Raw genomic sequence first — 12,436 nt, 5'->3', positions numbered from 1 at the left:
TCAAAGGTTCTGCACCATGCTGAGACCGAGAAGAACGCCCATAAACGTGCCGAAGATTTTAATATATATTTTTTACCTGTTTACATACGTGATGCTGAAACCTAAAGGCCTCCTATTACTGACTTAGAAATTGATGACTAAGGTGTTCTAAATCTGCTATTACATATTGATATCAAGAAAAGCCACAGTCGTATCCCTCACGAGGTTTTATATAGGTACGCCGAATGGGTATCTAAATACTTGACCAAAATATTTCGGTCTTCTTTTACTAGTGGATGCTTCCAACTGACTGGAAGCAAGCAAAAGGTATACCAGTCCATAAAAGCGGAAATAATTCAGTTAGCAATTATCGCCCGATCTCGCTCACTAGTACAGTTTCGAAGTTGCTTGAACATATCATATCTAAACACCAGCTCAACTACCTCGACCAGCATGATATCCTGTATTATCGCCAGCATGGCTTCCGAAAGGGACTGTCCACAACTACCCAACTGATAGACATAGTTCATAACCTCGCCGAAACAATAAATTCACGTGGTCAAACAGGCATTATATACCTTGACTTTGCGAAAACATCTGATAAAATGTCACGCCAAAAATTGTTATGTAAGGTTAATGCGGTCTTTAAAAATCAAACACTAACACAATGGTTTTCCGCGTATATATCCTCTCGTGAACAGTATGCATTTGTTAGAGGTTGTGAATCTAGCATTCTTCCTGTTGCTTCTGGTATGCCGCAAGGTACCGTTTTAGGCCGACTCCTCCTTCTTATCTTCATTAATGATTTGCAAAGTAACATTGAGATTCCAATAAGACTTTTTGCTGACGACTGCGTGATGTACAGTAGCGTAAATACGATTGATGATCAGATTTAAATTAAATTTAAACCTACAAAGAATAGTCAAATGGTGCAACGACTAGCAGATGGAGTTAAACTTAAAAAAGTCTGTGTTCATGTCAGTAACTAGGAAAAAGAATGTTCTTAGTTTCAATTATCAAATAAATGGTTACATGCTAGAAAGAGGTGATCAGTATAAATACCTAGGCATAACTTTTGCATCAGACCTACGATGGAATATCCACATTGAAAATGTAATTTCCAAAGCTTTAAAAAAACACTATGGTACCTGCGACGCACTAAGCACTTTACCCGGAGGTAAAGTGCCTGGCTTACAAAGCCCTAGTCAGACCAATTATTGAATATGCTAAAGTAGTATGGAATCCTCACACAGCAACTAATTGTCACAAGCTAGATAGGATTCAGCGACTCGCTGCAAGGTTTATCTTTAACAAATACCGCTGTAACCATTCTTCAGCAAACCTCTGCCAACAGGCCCAACTACCAATGCTAGAAAGCAGAACCAGGTATGAAAGACTAAAACTCTACCTCCTTATCAATAATTATCTAAAAATGAATAAATCAGATTACTTTGAGTTCAAAACTAAAGAGACATCAAGGCATCGTCATAGTAGGTTCATCCCATTGCCGGCTATAAAAAATAATTGCTTCAAGTTTAGTTATTTTTCGCGAACTTGCAAAGACTGGAACTCTCTTCCAGATTCTCCTGTTCGATCTTCATCATTTTGTGAATTTGTACGCCATTTAAAAATTTATATCTATGACACTAGCACAGGGCGATGAGGTCATCTTGCTGTTGTGTAAGATGGCTGTTCCGATTTCTGCGTGATGTATTTTTGTTTGGTTTGTGTGTGTATTCAGAGACGATTCTTGATTGACTATTGATTTTCATCGTGTTCTGTATTTCTAATTTTTTAGTTTTGTATTTACCGCTCCTGTTACAGCCCCTTATGGTGGCTGAGAGTATTAATAAATGAATGAATGAATGTATGAATGAATGAATGAATGAATGACTGGGCATGTTCCAATGGCAGCACTGTACGTAAAAAGAGTGTTTTAACCATGGGAGTAAAACAAAGGCAGTCTTGGGCCTCATAATGTAACTAGGGACATTCACCAACACATGGTTCTGGACTGTAAAACTGCACAGCAGGTCTGTTGGGAAATGTTATGGAAGCATGAACCGCATTGTGTAGCCGTGCAAGAAGACAAAGTGCTACACACTGTCCTTTCAAAGTGATTTCCGCCTACAGGTTACTGTGTTGGAGCAAGTTGAGAAGAGTCTCTCGTTTGTCACCTGAGTAGCCGGAATGACAAGGTACTATCTGGTCATGGTTGCAAGAGCTCCGTACTTGATTATTCCTTCTGTGTGCCACCTCTGAAACGGACTGCTATCACGAAGCAACACTGGGGACTGATAGTCGGACATTTCTTGCATCAAAGAACAAGGGTTTTCTTTGTGCTTTGATGATACCAAGGTATTAAGCACTCTCCAAACGGATGACTGTCTCCTCTCCGATCCGTCTGCTCCTGAGCAGTTTTTTTTTGTGTGTGAGCCGAACTCTAACAGCCTTGACTCTTCCTGTTCTTGAAGTACTTATACAGGAGGGACAGCTTTCTTGCTAGTCGCTGAAGACATCCTTGAAACGAGGGTCAAGCAGAGTGGCAGTAGCATATGGTATCTTTGTGCTTATACATTGAAATCTTGTTTTCACAGACTTCATAAGGTTCTTTGAAAACTCTAGCTCCTCGACTCCACTAACTTCTTTAGAAGGCAGCGCCTGAATGAAGTGAAAAAGGGGAATAACAAGAGACAATGTTGGGTGGGACTCGGAACAAGCAGCGGTAGCGGCTTCTTCAATCGGTTGCAGAACTGATAAGAACGCTGCTACTTGACGTCATTGGAGAGTGCTCAGGTTGTCAAGAGAATTTATTTCTGCCAACTCTACTGTCACAGCTGACTTCAGCTTCTGCAAGCGCGCTACATGGCGTATTCACCATTCCATCTTGTGGGTAAATCTTGCATTACCTCCAGTGGCTCCTCTATGCCCATTCTCCTTTGTATTTCTTTCAGTCTTATTCTCGCGCTGCTGCTTCGTTTGTAGAGTCCAAGGATAGCTCGTGCTTTTCTATACACACTTGCGAATCCGTTGCTTTCTTTCTGCGCGTCCTAAAAACAATGTTGCAGAGTTTGCGCGAAACAAGCAACGTGCACACAGGGCGTTGGCCCAATCGCGGACATAAAGTTTCCAGCATTCTTGGTAAATACAAAGCAAGGAAGGTCCTCAGGTATGTACCACTCTTTCAGAACGTCCATGAGTAAACAACACAGGGTCTCTGCAGTGTGGTTTGTACACAGGTGGCAGCACGCAAGAACAAATCTTAGCGGCACGAAGTCGTCACTCAACACATGGCACGTCAGAGACACGCAACTATCCCGGTTCGCGACATCGAGCCGTCAGTTGTGATGGCGACGCTGTGCAGCTTCTCATTGACGGAGCGCTTGACAGTGTTGTATGTACATTTCAGGCACAACGGCCCTCGAGAGCATCGTGCGACAGGAGACCAAGGCACCATGTACCACATCAGATCTTGAAACCTTGGCTCTTCGACAATAGAGTAACTATACAGGCCACTTACAATGAAAGAAGCAATTTTCTCAATATGTGATTGGCCCGGGTGCTCTGAGAGCTCAGCCGTGGCTTGGAAAACGAACTAGCACTTGCCTGAGCAAAGATGCTCCACTCTCATACTCTTTGCGGGCTCCTGGATGCCGTCTGAGATGATTGATCAAAGGCGTCATTGTGTTAGCTGGTGTTTTGAGAACCGCTCCGCACAAGACGCACTTGGAGGAGCCTGCCTCTAAACGTTTGCAAAAAGCCCAAACACAACTGCGTTTCTTTGGGCATGTCGCAGTCGCTGTTTCACCTTCATTCTTGACGAGGCAGCAAGAGGCGTCGGAGCAGCGGCATCGATCGGCGCGCAGAAAGCGCGCAGAAAGCAGCAAGCGGAAACAGACCCGTATAGGTCCATTTTACTTGTGGCGTGCGGGCAGGAGCACTCGAGCGGTAGCGGCTGCGCTGCGGTAGGGCGCTATAACTCGTGGAGTAATAGATGTAACGGGAAAAGGTGAAACGCTGATCTCCTCTAGGGGGCGCAACCACTAATCTCTACGCACATTGTCAGTTGTTGCTTGTTTTTATCTACAACAATTACGTTTCAACGAGTTAATTTAGTGAACTAGATTGCATGATGCAATATATCAAAGCTTACGAATGTCTGAGTGGCGCTTCCCCTGCTGTCGGCTGTTCGAACCAGTTATCGCCGAGCCCTCTTCGTTTCATTGACTTTCATTGCTTTCGTTCTTTCTCACTTCTCTAGCTGGCACTAGGCGACCGGAGATATATAGCAGACAGGTGTACGAATATGAGCTGACAACATTCATACAACTCTCATGTCATATCTCCGCGATTGGAGATATGTTCAACCTTCAAGGTCGGCATTATGAATGTTTCCATACGAATGGACCGTATGTGGGCTCCTTAAAACGATGATCTTTGCTTCTCGCGTACGTTGATTGCGGCAGCAAGCTGTGCTTACTCGGAGCTGAGGCTGAGAGAATGGTCGGAGGTAACCGAGACGTTCTTTCGTGCCAGTTATTCGAAAAGCATTCGAAAATTTGCGAAGATATTTGAACCGTTTTGAATAATCTTCAATTTCCACTATTTGTTACGTTTAACGAATTGAACATGAGGATATTGACTTCGATATTCGAAAGTTTCGAATATTCGCACACCACTCAAAATTCTGAATGAGTAGCAAGCACATACTAGCAATGCTTCCCGTCTCGCGCGTCGTCTGTATAAACACAGATGTCCACAAAGAGTTCACAAACCATCGAATGTCATGTGTGAAACGGTGAGATCTATGTTGCGATTCATGTTGCCTCTAAAATGAATAGAATTACCTTTGATACCTCTCAGATGCCCCTGGCTTCTGTAAACAGTCGGAAATATTGTAAGTAGGTACAATAGGCTCGTCGGGTCATTTGACTTTTCTCCATTCACAAAATGCTAGCCGCAGACTCTGCTGTCTTGGCAGGCTCCCAGGAGCTCCCATATTTACTAAATTCGCAAGAATGCAAATGTGCGTAAAAATAATGGAAACAATATGTTGGGAATAAATCCAGGTGAATACATCTTTCCAGCTTCAAATGGGAAGCTAAAACAAAGGGACTTTAACTAAACCTCACAATCATGACATTATTCTATGTCAGAATCGAATAATCACAATGATGCTAAACGTGTTCATGCCAGCTAGAGATTGCAATGTTTGCGTAAATAAAAAAGCCGCAGCACGTAATCCACAAATACACGCAGCAAATGGCATTCAACATTCTGCAGCTAGTAGAGAAATTGCGGCAGTTGTGCCAAATTAGAACTAGTAGCGTCCGTACAGTAGCAGTACTTCTCGGCTCCCGCGCAGTTAAACTCGCAATCACGCGCATAAAGAGTTCAGAAACGATTCAATGCTCTTAGTGAGACATGATCCTATCCGTGCTGCATTCACTCTGGCAAAAATTGTGCACATGATGCGGCCTCTGTTATGGTGAGAAGCGTGCAACTGTTTTTCGCATACAAGTATAGAAAAAAATTGTAGTTTAGCTCTGGTTAACCCTATTTGAATTGCGAAAGGAATGCCGGAAGCTCCTTTTGCCTGCTACATTATTTCACTATCACGCCCTATCAGTGTAGGGTGCTACATTATTGGGGACACTTAAGCTCATCCTTTAAGGGTATGACGCGAGAGCTTAAGCTACCAGCTCGCATATGAAGTCACGCTTCAACCAAGCCGTATGGAGGTGCCTGCGTGTCGTAGAGGCAACGAGAATGCAACGGTTCTGGAAAGCTGATTGATATCGCCCTCCCATACGAAATGAGTGAAACGAGTTGGCAGCTCCTGCCCGTGGCAAATAGGTAACGTGAATTCAAATGTCATGGCAGGCTGATTGCACCGAGGCGAAAGCGTCACCTGCTCTCCTCTGCCCGCGGAGCACCCCCCCCCCCCTCCCCCTCCCTCTCGCTGAACCGCCGCGGGGCGAGCGCAAGAGCGAGAGGTGAGAGCGAGCGAATGTTATCGCGTTTGTACGGACACGGCGCGCCATGTTTCATAACAGTACCATAACAGAGATTAAGTAAATAATTACAAAAGCAACGAGACACGAGTAGCACTTTTTTCTCCGCACAACGACAATCCACTGTTCTCTTCGCTCCTTTCGTATTGCCGGCTAGGAAACTTGAAGAAATGCTTTCGCCGGAAGCGTTCATAGCTTTTAGAGCACCACATTACATAACACTTGTTTTTAGACATTACCCAGGGCCTAGTTGAAGCGTACGAACCGAACGATAGCGATTTTCCTGCGCGAAAACCTTTGACTGCATAGAAACCCAAGGGGAGAGGCCGCCGGGGAGCCCCGCCTGCGTTTTGTGACACCGCCGCGAGGCGGCGCATCCTCCACCTTGTGAAGGGCGAATAGGGCTCTTTTCGAGGTGCGGAGCAGGAATCATACACGAAATAGGGCCAGTAACATATTTAATCAGAGCTGGATGCCCCCGCTCACCCTATGGTCACGAGGCTGCGTCTGGACGCCACTGCGGTGATCCGGTGCTTGAGATGGGAGATGATGACCATAGCTGCAGGCAGCGCTGATGATGACGGTTTACACGGCGAGCTCAATACGCGCCAGCAGGAATAGCGAGCCGTCTTCGCATTTTCAGGCACTCGTCTCTCGGGAGACGAGGCTGGGTCAACCTCCTCCAGCGCTTCTCTCGTCCCTCTCTGCACCGCCGTCCTTCTGCGGCTTTCCTTGTCACCTCGTGTCCTTCCTTCCCGTTCTCAGAACTCTAGCCATCCTCGAAACAGCGTCCGTGTAGCCGTCATTAGCACGTCGTCCCCGCATTCCAGTGTGTCGTTCAGCGACCCTTCTTCGCATCTGGTTTTCAGACAAAAGGCGACATGAGCAAGCGAAATTGCGGAAAGGTCGCTGGCTCCCGCATCACCGCCCAACACGGATCCCAAGTTCCGGCATAGGCAGTTAGCCATCACACCAATGACGGCTGATGAATAAGTATCTGATAATGTGTTTATATAAAGAATATCCAAGCATGCCCAAATATATATCCAAACAGCTTAAAACGCTTTATTCCTCTCGCAAGGAACACTAATAAGCGACGAAAACACTTCAAACAACGCTCTTATACTCCGGGACAACTTTTTCTGGCTATGCAGCCAAAGCTACAGAGCCCAAACAGATCAGCCCACTGTGCAACAGAATATAGGCCCTTCGTAAATTTCGCGCATCGTGCTCTGAAATATTGTAGCAATGCTGAAGTATTGATGTTATTAATTTCATTTCATTTATTAACCTTAAAGGCCCCTTTCGGGGTATTACATAAGGGGGGCAAATAAACATCGAATGTTACACTTTTCAGAGATTTTCACATGATATACACATTTCAGTGTTGGCGTTGCAGGATGATGGGCAGGTGATGGCAGCGACGGAGTGGGATAGGTCGTTCAAGCCTGACGCGGCTCGTGGAAAAAAGGAAGAGGAAAAGGTTACGGTACGGGCACGTGGACGAGAGATTTGAAGTGGGTGGCCGGTGCGATGGGGTATGCGTGACGGAGGTGCACAGATGTATGGTTCTTGGCGTAGTGAGCTGTAATGGAATTTGTGGAAAAGAGAAAGTGTGGCGCTGCGGCGACGGTAAGAAAGACTTCGTAAATTAGACTGCGATTTCAAGGATGATACACTGACTTCGTACGAATATTGGGAGTGAATGAAACGAGCTGCGCGATTTTGGATGGCTTCAAGTGCATCGATGAGGTATCTTTGATGGGGGCTCCAAATAGGGGACGCGTATTCAAGTTTAGGTCTGACCAGTGTGTTGTAGGCGAGTAATCTTACATCTGTAGATGCATGATGTAAATTACGCTTGAGAAATCCTAGGGTTTTATTAGCAGAAGAAATTATGTTAGTAACGTGTTCGTGCCAAGATAAGTCATGGCTTAAAATGATACCCAGGTATTTATATGAGTGGATGAGGTCTATTGAAGTATTAGCAAGCCTGTAAGAGAAAGATAACGTCATCGACGACAACACGACCAGAGTGCAAGCAGACACTGCCGCCCAGCGAAGTAACGACGGTATGCCCCGGCCATGACCTGAAGAAACGACGGAGCCGAGATCGGATACTAAGGCCCACGTGCAATGCGAGGACGCGAATAAGTGACCTTGAAGTTGATATCGACGGTCGCAGAGTCACTGCCCTAGTAGACACCGGAGCTGACTATTCAGTCATTAGTGGACCGTTAGCCTCTCAGCTCAGAAAAGTTACCACCGCTTGGGATGGCCCGCTGATGCGCACCGCAGGTGGCAACCTGATTACTCCATCGGGACGATGCACTGCAACAATAACAGTAAATGGGCGTACTTACCCCACCAGCTTTGTGGTCTTGCAGCAGTGCTCCCGCGGCGTGATTTTAGGCATGGACTTCCTAAATGAACATAGGGCTATCATAGGCCTGCGATTCAAGCTCATCAAGCTCTCTGCAGTCAAAGCCATTCCTGCTACGACGACGTCGACGCAACACATCGCTCTAAACGTCCTCGATGAAGAATTGACCGTCCCGCCCCGATCAAGCATCGCAGTCTGCGTAGGTAGCGCAAACATCGAAACCGCTGAAGGCATCGTCGAAGGAAATATCCAATTGCTCTTAGAACGAGGTGTCGGCATCGCAAGAGGCATCGCGAAATTTTGGAAAGGTCAAGCTCAGGTGCTGGTAACAAACTTCTCCGAAGAATACCGGCATTTCAACAAGGGCACGACGATCGCTTTTCTCGACGAATTAGCGGACCTAAAGGATGTATTCGCCCTCCACGACCAAACGCTGGAAAACGCACCGGACCTATTCCGTCAGCCCACATTTGACAACAACCCGGCATTGACTCACAGCAGGAAAGACCAGATTCTCAGCCTTCTTCGAAGCTACGCGGAGTGCTTCTCGTCATCATCGAAGGTACGACAAACACCACTGGCCAAGCACCGCATTATAACGGACGAACACGCCCGAACTCTGCGCCAAAGCCCATATCGCGTATCGCGGCGAGAACACCAGGTCATGCTCGATCAAGTTCAGGAAATGCTGCGTGATGACGTAATCCAGCCATCGAAGAGCCCCTGGGCGGCACCAGTCGTTTTGGTGAAGAAGAAAGACGGCACACTTCGCTTCTGCGTTGATTACCGCCGCTTGAATAGCATTACTAAGAAGGATGTCTACCCGCTTCCCCGCATCGACGACACTCTCGACCGGCTCTGCAATGCAAGGTACTTCTCATCGATGAACCTGAAGAGCGGAAGAGCGGCAAATTGAGTTCGACGAAAGAGATCGCGAGAAGACAGCATTAATCACACCGGACGGTCTTTTTGAGTTCAAGGTGATGCCCTTTGGCCTCTGCTCAGCACCAGCCACATTTCAACGATTAATGGACACAGTTCTGGCAGGCTTGAAGTGGCAAATCTGTTTGGTATATTTGGACGACGTTGTTGTCTTCTCGTCAAACATTGAAGACCACCTAAAACGACTACAGACAGTGCTGGAAGCCATCAATTCATCGGGACTAACGCTAAAAGCAGAGAAGTGTCACTTCGCCTACGAAGAACTCCGGTTCCTAGGTCACATCGTTAGCAAGGACGGTATTCGCCCAGACCCGGAGAAAACAGCTGCAATCGCAAAATTCCCACCGCCTGCCGACAAGAAAGCTGTGCGCCGATTCTTTGGGCTGTGCGCTTATTATCGAAGATTTGTCAGAAACGTTCGCGGATCGCCAAACCGTTGACGCAGCTTACAACGGCTAACGTACCTTTTCAATGGGAAGCGCCGCAAGGAGAAGCCTTCGACGAACTTAAGCGCCGCCTGCAATGCCCTCCTGTACTTGGCCACTTTGATTAAAACGCCGAGACCGAAATTCACACCGACGCGAGCAGTGTGGGCCTCGGAGTCGTTCTCGTCCAGAAGAGTGCCGGACAGGAGAAAGTAATCGCCTACACGAGCAGGTCCCTCTCCAAAGCCGAAGTCAATTACTCGACGACCGAGAAGGAGTGCCTCGTGATCATCTGGGCCACTTCTATGTTTCGTCCATACCTATATGGCCGAAATTCAAGGTGGTAAGCGACCATCATGCGCTCTGCTGCTGGCTAATTTGAAAGATCCTTCCGGCCGCCTGCCAGATGGAGCCTACGACTTCAAGAATTTGACTTGACTGTAGTCTATACGTCGGGCCGGAAGCATTCCGACGCAGACTGCTTATCACGTGCTCCCGTCGACGCTCCCCCGAAGGACGATGACGCCTTTTTAGGACCGGTAAGCGCCAGCAGTTTCGCAGAACAACAGCGATCAGACCCTGAGCTGAAAGCGCTAGCCGATTACTTAGAAGGAAAGACCACTTCCCATCCTGGTGTGTTCAGGCGACATTTATCATCGTTCTCGTTAAGCAATGGCCTCCTTGTGAAGAAGAACTTCGCAACCAACAAGATCGCGCAGCTTCTTGTAGTGCCTAAAAACCTCCGGCAGGAAAGTCTGCAGGCGTTGCACGATGAGCCCACAGCAGGCCATCTCGGATTTGCGCGCACGTTGCATCGCATCCAGGAGAAGTATTACTGGCCGCGACTGCCTGCCGAAGTTGCCCACTACGTGAAGACGTAGTGAGTGCCAACGACTCAAGACGCCGCCTATCAGACCAGCAGGACTACTGTACCCGATTCCACCCCCATACCTGCCCTTTCAACTAATTGGAATGGATCTCCTCGGCCCCTTTCCAGCTTCGTCTATGGGTAACAAGTGGATCATCGTGACCACTGACTACCTTACGCGTTACGCCAAAGCAAAAGCACTACGAAATGGTACCGCGGCAGAAGTCGCCAAATTTTTTGTCGAACAAATTCTCCTGCGACATGGCGCCCCAGAAGTGCTGATCACGGACAAGGGAACGGCATTTACGGCAGAGTTGACGCAAGCCATCCTGGAATACAGTCATACAAGCCATCGACGAACAACTGCGTACCATCCCCAGACCAATGGCCTTACGGAGCGCCTGAATAAAACTATCGCGGACGTGATCGCCATGTACGTCGACGCTGAACACAAGACCTGGGACGCCATCTTGCCGTACGTGATCTTCGCGTATAACACGGCAGTCCAGGAGACGACCAGAGCGACCCCGTTTAAGCTTGTGTACGGCAGGGAGCCCACGACGACGCTCGACACAATGCCGCCGCACGTAACCAACGAGGACAACCTTGACGTCGCCGCCTACCTGCAGCGTGCACAGCAAGCCCAACGACTCGTACGACTACGTATTAAAGACCAACAGCGCACCGACAGCCGGCGATACAACTTACGACGACGCCACGCAGAGTACAATCCAGGAGACCAAGTGTGGGTTTGGACACCAGTTCGCCGTCGCGGATTAAGTGAAAGGTTGTTGCGTCGATACTTTGGGCCGTACAAAATCATTCGCCGCGTCGGACCACTGGACTATGAAGTCATTCCCGACGGAACGTCAGCATCACAACGGCGACGCGCACGCCCAGAAATTGTACATGTTGTACGACTGAAGCCATATTACGCGCGTTAAAGAATCTGTGGCGTTTAAACTTTGCAGTGTTTAAGTTGCTTTGTTTTGGAACATCGAGGCGATGTTTTTTTTTAAGGGGGGAGTAATGCCGCGAAACCTTCAAAACTGTATTTGTTGTTTTTAAACAGCCGCCGGCATACAGGCTTATCACTCTGACTCTGGATCGCGTATCAGTTCCGTAATCTTTGTTTAATAATGCTCGATGTCTCGAGTCACACCTTTATCAGTTTCGTTGTAGCGCAAGATGCACCGAGATCTATCTCGAAGATTCCGACCACTCGTGTGTCTTTCCACAATGTTCCAGCCCGTGCTAGTAGCTGTTTGTGAAGTTATCTAGATTGTTCTGTGCAGCCTTTAAATTGAGCGTTGACGAGTGTGACGGGCATTCAAGATATACCATGGTAGCAAAGGCTCCATAGACGCCCATTGGTCCAAAAAATGGCGGCTCATGGGCACCGCCATATTGGGGGGCAACTACGTATGAGTGACGTTGAATGACGTCACGCATACGTATGTTTTTAGCGCGAATTGTAAAGTGGTCTTTTTATAGAACCCGCATTTTCAAGCCGATATTTCATTACGGTTGCCTTTCAGTGAGCACCAACCTTTGCCAGTCAAATGTACTCGAGTTCCTGCTAGTTATGGCCTTGTTAATGTGCAATTCGGAACCCAGTGAAAGTGACTGGCAAAGAAGGCAGCATAGAAAGGCAGCAACACTTTCAGACGCTGGCTTACCTTGGCTGGCTAAGCATGCAATCATGCAAGATTCGTAGTGGAAACCTTGGTGGAAATACTGGTGCTAGTACTTTTGAGTACAAGGTATGATGCACAAAGCACAGGCTCAAGTGCACAGTTTGCAATACAGTGCACGGCAAGTATGG

This window comes from Amblyomma maculatum, chromosome 1 (genome assembly GCF_055883805.1).
Source record: "Amblyomma maculatum isolate TAMU_Amacu chromosome 1, ASM5588380v1, whole genome shotgun sequence".
NCBI classification, from domain to species: domain Eukaryota; kingdom Metazoa; phylum Arthropoda; class Arachnida; order Ixodida; family Ixodidae; genus Amblyomma; species Amblyomma maculatum.
The sequence above is the reverse complement of the archived record's forward strand: the minus strand, read 5'-3'. Positions refer to the sequence as shown.